The sequence below is a fragment of the Anneissia japonica genome, unplaced genomic scaffold (assembly GCF_011630105.1).
Source record: "Anneissia japonica isolate Jap-2015-1 unplaced genomic scaffold, ASM1163010v1 scaffold287704_len1198815_cov201, whole genome shotgun sequence".
NCBI classification, from domain to species: Eukaryota; Metazoa; Echinodermata; class Crinoidea; order Comatulida; family Comatulidae; genus Anneissia; species Anneissia japonica.
Window position 1 is genome coordinate 45610 of NW_022731578.1, and position 9210 is coordinate 54819.

Sequence of the window (9210 nt, forward strand, 5' to 3'; positions counted from 1 at the left end):
TACTAAGCCTGAAGGTGGCGCTTTACTACGACGGCCATCTTGGATGGTACACATACATAACTCTGCATTGCTGCGCCATCTTGTCAGCACTCTAGTTGTTTAATAGCTCTATGGATGGTACACATACATAACTCTGCATTGCTTCGCCATCTTGTCAGCACTCTAGTTGTTTAATAGCTCTATGCACAGAAAAGTAATCAGTTTTGGGAGAGGGCGTCCTAGTCGTTGCCATGGATTTGAGATAGGGTGTACGCGTTACGCCAAAGTTCGTTACCAAAGTACGTTAATTTGTTCCTTATGTTCTAAAGAGAGGGCGCATTGTAAATCGTTTCTGCTTTTGTCCATCTGGCCCGGGATTTATCAATCTCAGCTTAGCAAATGTCTTAAGTCAAAAAAGTTAAGAAGTAGCTAAGCAAAAATCTTAAGCTGATTTATCAAACCGTCTTAGCAAAATCTTAGCAAAAATATCATCTTTGATGGCGCATGCGTACAATCGACTTCTTGTAGCTTATAGAGGGCAGCAAATTTTGTCTTAAGTCGAAAAATATTTGCTTACGCATGCGTAAAAGCCATTTTTGTGATTTCAACCGGAAGTGAACTGTCAAAGGTTACGAGAGATACAGTAAACAAACCATGTGAGAAACTCGCCATGCTGGATGTTCGCTAGTGAAGATTTTATCGTTATTCTTTCTTATCTTACTGTTTTATATGGATGGTAAGACGTCTACCATCACTGTCAGTTTAATTTGGATGAACTACATACAGCTGTGAAAAGTTTTTATTAAAGCATTACAGGACTTTTACGATTGAGAGGGCTGGCAGAGAGAAGAGGCGGCCAACAACGAGCAAGGCTATAATAGAGAATGGCCTGGCCTAGCCTAGTCTAGTAGAGTGGTCTAGCTATGCTAGAGCCTCAGCGAGAAAGCTTAGTTTGGCCTACTAGCTAGGCTAGGGGGCCTAGGCTAATATAGACCATAAAATCAGACGAGGTAACCGAAACATCTAAGCCTACGACAACTACTAATTTTTAAAATGCCAATTGTTGTTTTTGACTTGAGAGAGATTTCCAGGTAAGTGAATATGATTGCTATTTTTTTTCAATTTAGGAAGGATATAGCACTGCATCCTGTACAGTAAAGATAGTATAATACATACTCCTAATATCGAAATGCACGCCACCGTGTCAGGATTCAATAATTCAACATTAATTATGTCATTAATATATCAAATAAAATATTACTGTAATTAATAACAGTATATTTACATTTGATTATGATAATAAATATAATATAATTAATATTAAATGCTTATATTAAAGTAACCTCATTGGTTCAATTTTCAACCAATTTTATAGCTTCTGGCATTGCTACACAACATAGTAACTAATTAAAGGCACAATTTCTCATTTAAATGTTGCTTCTATGAATAGAATGACCAGATTGAAACACAATATTCTGTACACAAAACCCATGATCAGCTTTTTTATTATACTGTACAGAAATTTACCCATGATGTGTCTACAGTGCAGCAAAATGGATTAAATTGCAGCAAAACCAGGTTGTAAAATGCAGTGGGCAAAGCTGAACTACTATAAGTTCAGTACCTGTAATAGGTAGGCAATGTTTTACTTTTAGGGGATTTAATTATTATCCAATCTAAATGGAAGGGTGTACAAATATAAATGCACCATCTGGGTAGTTGGCTGAGAGGTATTTGTTCCTGCTTCAAGACCGGCAAGTGTCCAATCGCTTGGCTCCTCGATTAACCCTTATAATGAGAGTTAGACGGGCTAAGGACAATGTATGTATCCGTTATGTTTGTAGTTGTTAGTTAGGCAAGACTTTTTTATACCTTGTTTAGTGAACCCACCTAACGCAAATATTGATGATTTCGAATAATATTAAAATTTTATTTTTTGCCAATTAGCGCACCCACCTCCACGAAAAATGGAAATTTCATTAAAAAAATATAAGTTTTCTTTATTTTTATTATGCCCTCCACTGCCTTGAAATCTCCAAAGATAAGATATGTGTATTTCTTCCTAATTATATAAATTTATCCATCCCATTTTGCATTCAATAACATTTTATTTTTATTTTCTACTCCAGCAAAACTATTTGCTAAATAAGAAAACAAAATTTTATTTTTATTCTGCCCTCTCCGATGATCTACTGTATAAAAAATTCATGGCACGAAACAAAAAATATAAAGTCTCGCCTTACCGGAATCTGTATACAGACTTGCCTCATAGGTTTCAGCATTTTGTTTTTTAGTGGAATAGATGGAATTAAATTATTAATGTTATTGACCACTGATGCTCACTATGGAATCAAAATGTATGACATTTCAGTGAATACATAAAAAGTGCATACGATACAGTATTCTTACAATAACTTTAAATTAATCTCAATGTATTTTTTTGAAACAGCCAATTCATAGAGCATTATAGAAGCTTTCAGACCTACTGCAGAATTCAAAACCAACACCTCAGACCCAGGGGCTAGTGACGTCCTCTTCCGCCAGCTTCAAGGATTCAACCATATTTAAGTATTCGAAGGAGCTCACTATCGAATAATTATTTGTTTATACCTTTCGAATTCAAAGCGCTGACGACATCCGAAAAAAATGCTTATGATACCAATAATATTTGCATGGTGTAAAGTAATAATATACATTTTATATATTAGCTAAATCACAAGATTAATTTCTCACATTAAATATATATTGCTCTTTGCTGTGTAAAAGCACATATGCAGTAGATCTATATTTATTGTTGTGCCAAGTGTCTCATGAAATCTTCTCATATTCATTCCAAAAGCAATAAGGTACCAAGTATCAGTACAATAGATATAAAATTGTGAAGAAAAGTGTAATAAACACTAATGATTGTAATAATGAATGGTGTTTGGAGCCCTTTATTTGTTATGTATTTTATTTTTTCATATTTTAAAACAACTGTGGTTCATATGGTGGGTAGCATAAATTTAATTATTTTTGTTTTTACTGTTATAGTATGTTGTACATTATAATTGTGTTAAATTTTTCAATCAAGTGTGGGCAGTGTAGCTGTCATTAGCCAAAAAGCCAAATCCTAATAAAAGCTGAATTTTGCTAAATATATTTTTTATAAACCATAAAGCTGATGGAATTGAAACTTTTGCTGCTTATATTCATTGTTTTGGCAAGTCAAATTTCTGTTTTGCTAATTAATGTCATACCAAATTAGCTAAATTGTGAGACAAAATCTCCACTGAATAATATGAACAAGTGGTGCTGTGTGTAGGCCAAAACTATCATAACTATTATTATTATTATTAGTTTTATTATTACTATACTAATATTATTATTATTATCACTATTAGTAAATTGTCTTATGCTTTTTTCACTTTGTTGTATCCAGCCATGAAATGTTCCCGTAGTGAAATGAATAAAGTATCTTTGTATTGTATCCTTGTAAAACTATGTTTTTTAATAAAAATTATAATTTAAGTAATTGCAAAAAGAAGACAGACTTTGGTGGCTTTGTGTAAGGCCAAAGGAAATATATGTTTGTTTGCTCTCCTCAACCCGCCCCTAACTCACTGGAAAAAGTAGGGTGGAAAAACTTTTTTTTTAGTTTTTTGTTTACAATTAAAAAGAAAATGTGAGTGAATTTATTTTTATTATTTGGTTTAAGTTTGCTAATACCTATCTAGAGCTGATTTGAAAGTTGATTTTTCATTAGCATGGATGACTTCTGTGGGTTATTTTTAATCCATCTGATGAGTATCTTAAAAATAATAAAAAAATTTAAAAAAAATTTCCACCTACCCCTATATCATAATTATTTTTAAAAATGGACAGGCAAACAAACAATTGATTTTTTTTTTGGCCTAATTGAATCACACTTTATGCTTTTATAATAATTATATATATATTTTTTTGTTTAATGCACTGCATGGCATGCTGTACATAAATAAATGGGATAGGCCTAGCTAGGCTAGGTACCCTCTATACCTATGGGGCCCTACTACTGTACTACTGGCCAGGCTGCAGCTGAGCTGCTTACACAACAAATACTCTAGGTACTGTCTCTTATACACATCTAGATGTGTATAAGAGACAGCTACTCCAGCAAAACTATTACGGAACATTGTGGTTCCGTATTAGTAATCCGTTTCTACGGATCCGTACAAACGAATTAGTAATCCTAACGGATTAAAAATCTGTACAAACGGATTACTAATAAGCATGAATGGATTAGCAATCTGGATTACTAATCCGTATAAACGAATTATTAATCCGTATGAACGAATTAGTAATCTTTACAAACGAATCAGTAATCCGTACAAACAAAAATTAGCAATCCATACACACGGATTTCGTAGATACTATGAAAGAATTTGGATTAAGGTTAAAAAGCCCACTCTATATTGCAGTTGCATATTTCCCTGTTGAGGGCGGTAATAAAGAATTAACTATAGAAATATAGGGTACAATCATATCTTATTTGAAGTATTAAAAAATTATAATTTCAATGATAAAGAGCAGACTAGGCTATGTAATTATAGATTGTGACGATTTTTTTTAAACTCAAATGGAAACAAATTACAAATTTAATCATGTTGATATCCAGAGAGAGAACACTATCAAGGGGGTCTGAGACATTGTCTTTTTATTATTTTGGCGGTCGGAAATAAACTCTGAGGCATTTTGGCTGATCAATAATTTATTTTTCTTCCCTTTTTTTTAAAAAATCTTTCCCCACCCCTAAACCCTGATTAAATGAAAATAAATCTATTATAATTCCAAATTTCAAGAAAGGCAGTAGACTATATATAAATAATCAAAGAGGAAAGTGTCATTAATAAACGTAATAAGTTAGTATTATGTAGATCTTCAATCGATAAATTTGATGATTTCAATAGAGTGTAAGGTAATATTTTATGAAAAATTGTCTTGCCGTCGATTAACTATGCTTGTTCTATTTAGAATTGTGGGTCGAATTCTGATATTGAGATGCTAGAATGAACTTAAATGCAGATGAAAAAATACGCTTTTGAAAGCTCAAAATTTATACACTCCAAACGGCATTGAAGATTTAGGATGGACGCAATTATCCACATCTCATAATATACCAAGAGTAAAATAATTTGTATTGCTTATTCACAATAAATAATGAGCGTTGGCCTAACCTAAATGATTAGATCACTCGTTAATTTAAATTCAGGCCCCAGTGGCATTACGTTATACGCAGTGCCGATAGAAAATATCTGCTGTTTTTGCACTGTGGCTGTCCCGATAGAAAACAGCAGCTTTTTCGCACTGCGGCAGTGCCGAGAGAAAACAGCAGCTTTATCGCACTGCGGCAGTGCCGAGAGAAAACAGCAGCTTTATCGCACTGCGGCAGTGCCGATAGAAAACAGCAGCCTTCTTTTCGCACTGCGGCAGTGCCGATAGCATCAGCCTTATTAATTCATTAAGTACTTGGAAAATAGTTCGTAGTTCGGAAACCATGGATAAGTTTGACTAATATTACTAATAATTCAAATATTGATCATCCTATGGTTTGTGCCATTAAACCAAAGTTCACTAGACTCATACAAACGAAAAATGGTTTGAAGACCTGAATGGTAAAAAAACTTTAACCTATTACACAAAGTTAAATGTGAACTTTGTCTTATAAAAACTATTTACTAGACAAAACCAACTTTAAACGGTGCTCGTCTTATATTTGAAGTTCGTTATAATTCTCTGCCTCCGTATTGTAAGTTAAGTAAATGGACCGAAGTTAATGATGGTCCTTCCTTGTACCCTATAAATATGGAAACCTAGAAAGTAGGCTATTATTCCTTATTTATTTATCTGTAATGCATTACATTCTATGGAAAGATCAACTAAATACACGTAAGAATGATTGAATTGTCTATAGTGAACATGATGATTGGGAACTATTCTACAATAGTAACTCTGAAAACACACTTTTATATGTTGTTATATACAAGAAAATCTGATTAGTGTTGATCTAATCGTGAATATTCAATATATTTTGAATTAAAAGCATAAAAAACAATTATAATTCAGACCATCTGTATATATTTTATATGTTTGGCCATCTAAGTTAAACCTATGGAGTATATTAATTTTTATAGAACCTTTTGAAGGCTTAGAAGTTCAATTCTATAGAACTGTTTTGTAAGAGCAATGCATACGGTACGGTATTGTACGCATTATCCAACTGGGCCACTGACGGAATTCTATCCCTTTAGAAGCAAATGATTTCCACACGCTTGTGCACATGCGTTCACAGCGAGGAAAAAACATAAAAGCCACACCATAGTGATAATTATGTAATTATATTATTATGTGTATGGTTATAGTTACCTAGACATATACTGTCATAGAAGACAAAAACAATGAATCAAATGAAAATTAGAATCTGAATGAATTGCAATGTTATACTTAATTATATGACTATAAAATTAAGACTAAAAATAAGGATTTATTAATTAATAATGAGTTATTTATGCCCATATCAATTTGATTGAAAATAAAATTACTTTACCTGATAGATTTTCAAGATGAACATACAAAATCCAATAAAAATGTCAACACCAACTCTTACAACGTATAAATCTGTGAACAACCCACTACTAATACTATGAACCGTTGTAAATCTATGTTTTGATTCGGTCGTCGCTCATTATTTATTGCGTTAATTAGGCATGCGCACTATGAACATTATAGTTATGTGTGCAAAAATACCATATACGGTAATAAACAATATAACATTGAAACAGAACTTTACAGAATTTGTAATGAATACAAATACCGAACCTGTTTTTCTATTATGACTAAAAGTTTTAAAAGAGGCTCAACTTACAGAAGATTCAATATTATATAAATCAAATGTATGTCTAAACCACGACCAGGGTTGGGGCTTGCCGACAAAGGGGTCCGACATGTGTGACGGAGGAGTCTGAACCAATGGGCCGACTAGAGTCTCGTTGGAGGTATTGGAATAAAAAATATGAATAAAAATCTGTTGTAATTATTCTGGTTTAAGGAAGTCAATAAATGTAGATTTGAATATTAGGGATTTGCAATTAAAAAAAAAAAAAAACGTTGTTTGGATATGCAGATTATTATTTTTTTAATTTTTGATCCGGTGATGTCGTCATGGCGTCTAAACCAGGAAACAGTGTAATTTCACTGTTCCCGGTTCTAACGACAGTGTTCAAGCCAATCTTCCACAATAATGCCATAAAATGTTATATCTGTAAAAATTATCGGCCAAAAAGCATACAACAGTGTACAATAACGACCCCCCTCACACCAATACAGGTTACAGTACTCCAGGGGCGGATCCAGGATTTGAAAGAGGGGGTTCATTTTCCCATAAACCACATAACTGAAGGGGGTTCCGGGGTTCCGGGGTTCCTCCCCCGGGAAAATGTTGATTCCTAGATGGCCGGAAATGAGCTTTCCCGACTTCCGAGGTGTCTTAATGACCTTTAATTTCTTCAAAATTCAAGGTTTTACCCCTCTTAAAAAAGGTCAGTGATTTTATCTTATTCTTAGGCCTATACCATAGAAAGTAAATCAAAAATATAGTCAATATATTATTAGACCTATACCATACCAAGTCTAACGCATCCGGCGTGAACCTCACGCTTTTCGAACAAACCCCAAGAACTCAAGCCAATCCTCTAAAATCTCACACTTTTCCACTATATAATCTCAAGCTTTATTTGATTAAACCCAAACCTTTTATCGAAATACTATAAACCTTTCGCAGTTCTATATTTTATCAGGCCCATATCATCTAAAATTCTATCGTTCCTGTTGTAGCTACACATTTTTAAGGTGTAATTTCAGCACTAGAGATATTCAGAGTGCACCAGCGAACCAGCGGTTTATTTCTTTTTAAATCTCAAGCCTCTAGCTACCTCCAACTTGGCATGTACCGTATTCTATGTTCCAACATTATTGAGTAGTTGGATTCTTCCAAAGATCGATGAACTGATAGGCCTGAAGAACACACTTTCGAACATAAATTATTCCAACGTCGAGCCAAAACAGCTGTTTTTAGGGAGTGTTTATTGACAATATCAGGTACATAAACACAAATAAGCCACGTACAATTCGGGTTTCAATGTGTTAATTTAAGCACAATACATACACGGTAATGTTTATCAATATTCTGTTCACATCCTAGTTGGTTAAAACAATAAAAAATTGCATTCGGTGTATAACAAACGTTAGTAACATAAACATTAAAAATATATAATACACACACAATTGATCAAAAAATAGATAAACAAATTAAATAACATTAATTAAATGAAATATATTTAATGATATAGGCGTATTTGCTACCATCAACCGTAACACACAATTTGAAATAAAAGTAGGCGTATCGTAGAAGAGAATCACAATTGGGCATTGACCTCAAAAGTACTGTAGAAGTACAGAAATAATACTTCCACTACTTGCCGGAGTGTGGATGCAGAGAAACATGGGTATATAAACGACTAGAAAATAGGTGTGATATCGAAATTCCAAAAGATGAAACATGTTATAAAGATATCCTGTTTTCTTTCCTCTATTTCTTATGTAAAACCGGATTTAAACTTCCAAAACGTTTCTGTGTATTTAGGCTTCATCAATACTGTATTGCGAATGCATCAATAGTCAATTAGTCAATTGAACAAGAAATATGCTCGTCTAAATTGCCGTAAGCACTTTTTTACTCGAAGAGTTGTTAATGCTTGGAACGCTCTCCCCGCCAGTACAGTAGAAGCTGTCTCTATAACCCATTTTAAGTCAAGTTTAAGAAGTCTAGAGGGGCTAATAGGGCCACATCAGGCCTACCAGCCTCTTTCACCACTCATTTAGAGTGGTGTACGGAGAGTTACGGTGAGTTTAATTGATTGAATAACGCTTTTGTATCATCGGCACACCTTTTTAGGGTAGTGGCTATCGGCACTGCCGCAGTGCCAAAAAAAGCTGATGTTTTCTATCGGCACTGCCGCAGTGCCAAAAAGCTGCCGTTTTCTATCGGCACTGCCGCAGTGCCAAAAAGTTGCTGTTTTCTATCGGCACTGTCACAGTGCGAAAAGCTGCTGTTAATTAATCGAATTGATGTTTTTATCGACAGATGACATTGGTATAATTCATAATTCATAATTTATTTCACTCAAAACGTAATGAGACTGGTTAGGCAAAAAC

At 33.8% G+C, this 9210-nt stretch overlaps 1 long non-coding RNA gene across 2 annotated transcripts; it reads left to right on the plus strand.

The window, feature by feature from the left end:
- Positions 1-483: 483 nt before the first annotated feature.
- LOC117115458 lies at positions 484-2899 on the plus strand. 2 transcript variants are annotated; one of them, XR_004446556.1, is made up of 3 exons: positions 484-1070; positions 1499-1612; positions 2429-2899. It is a non-coding gene; the product is annotated as an uncharacterized LOC117115458 (long non-coding RNA). The 2 variants fall into 2 exon arrangements; XR_004446555.1 differs by lacking the exon at positions 1499-1612.
- The last annotated feature ends 6311 nt before the right edge of the window (positions 2900-9210 follow it).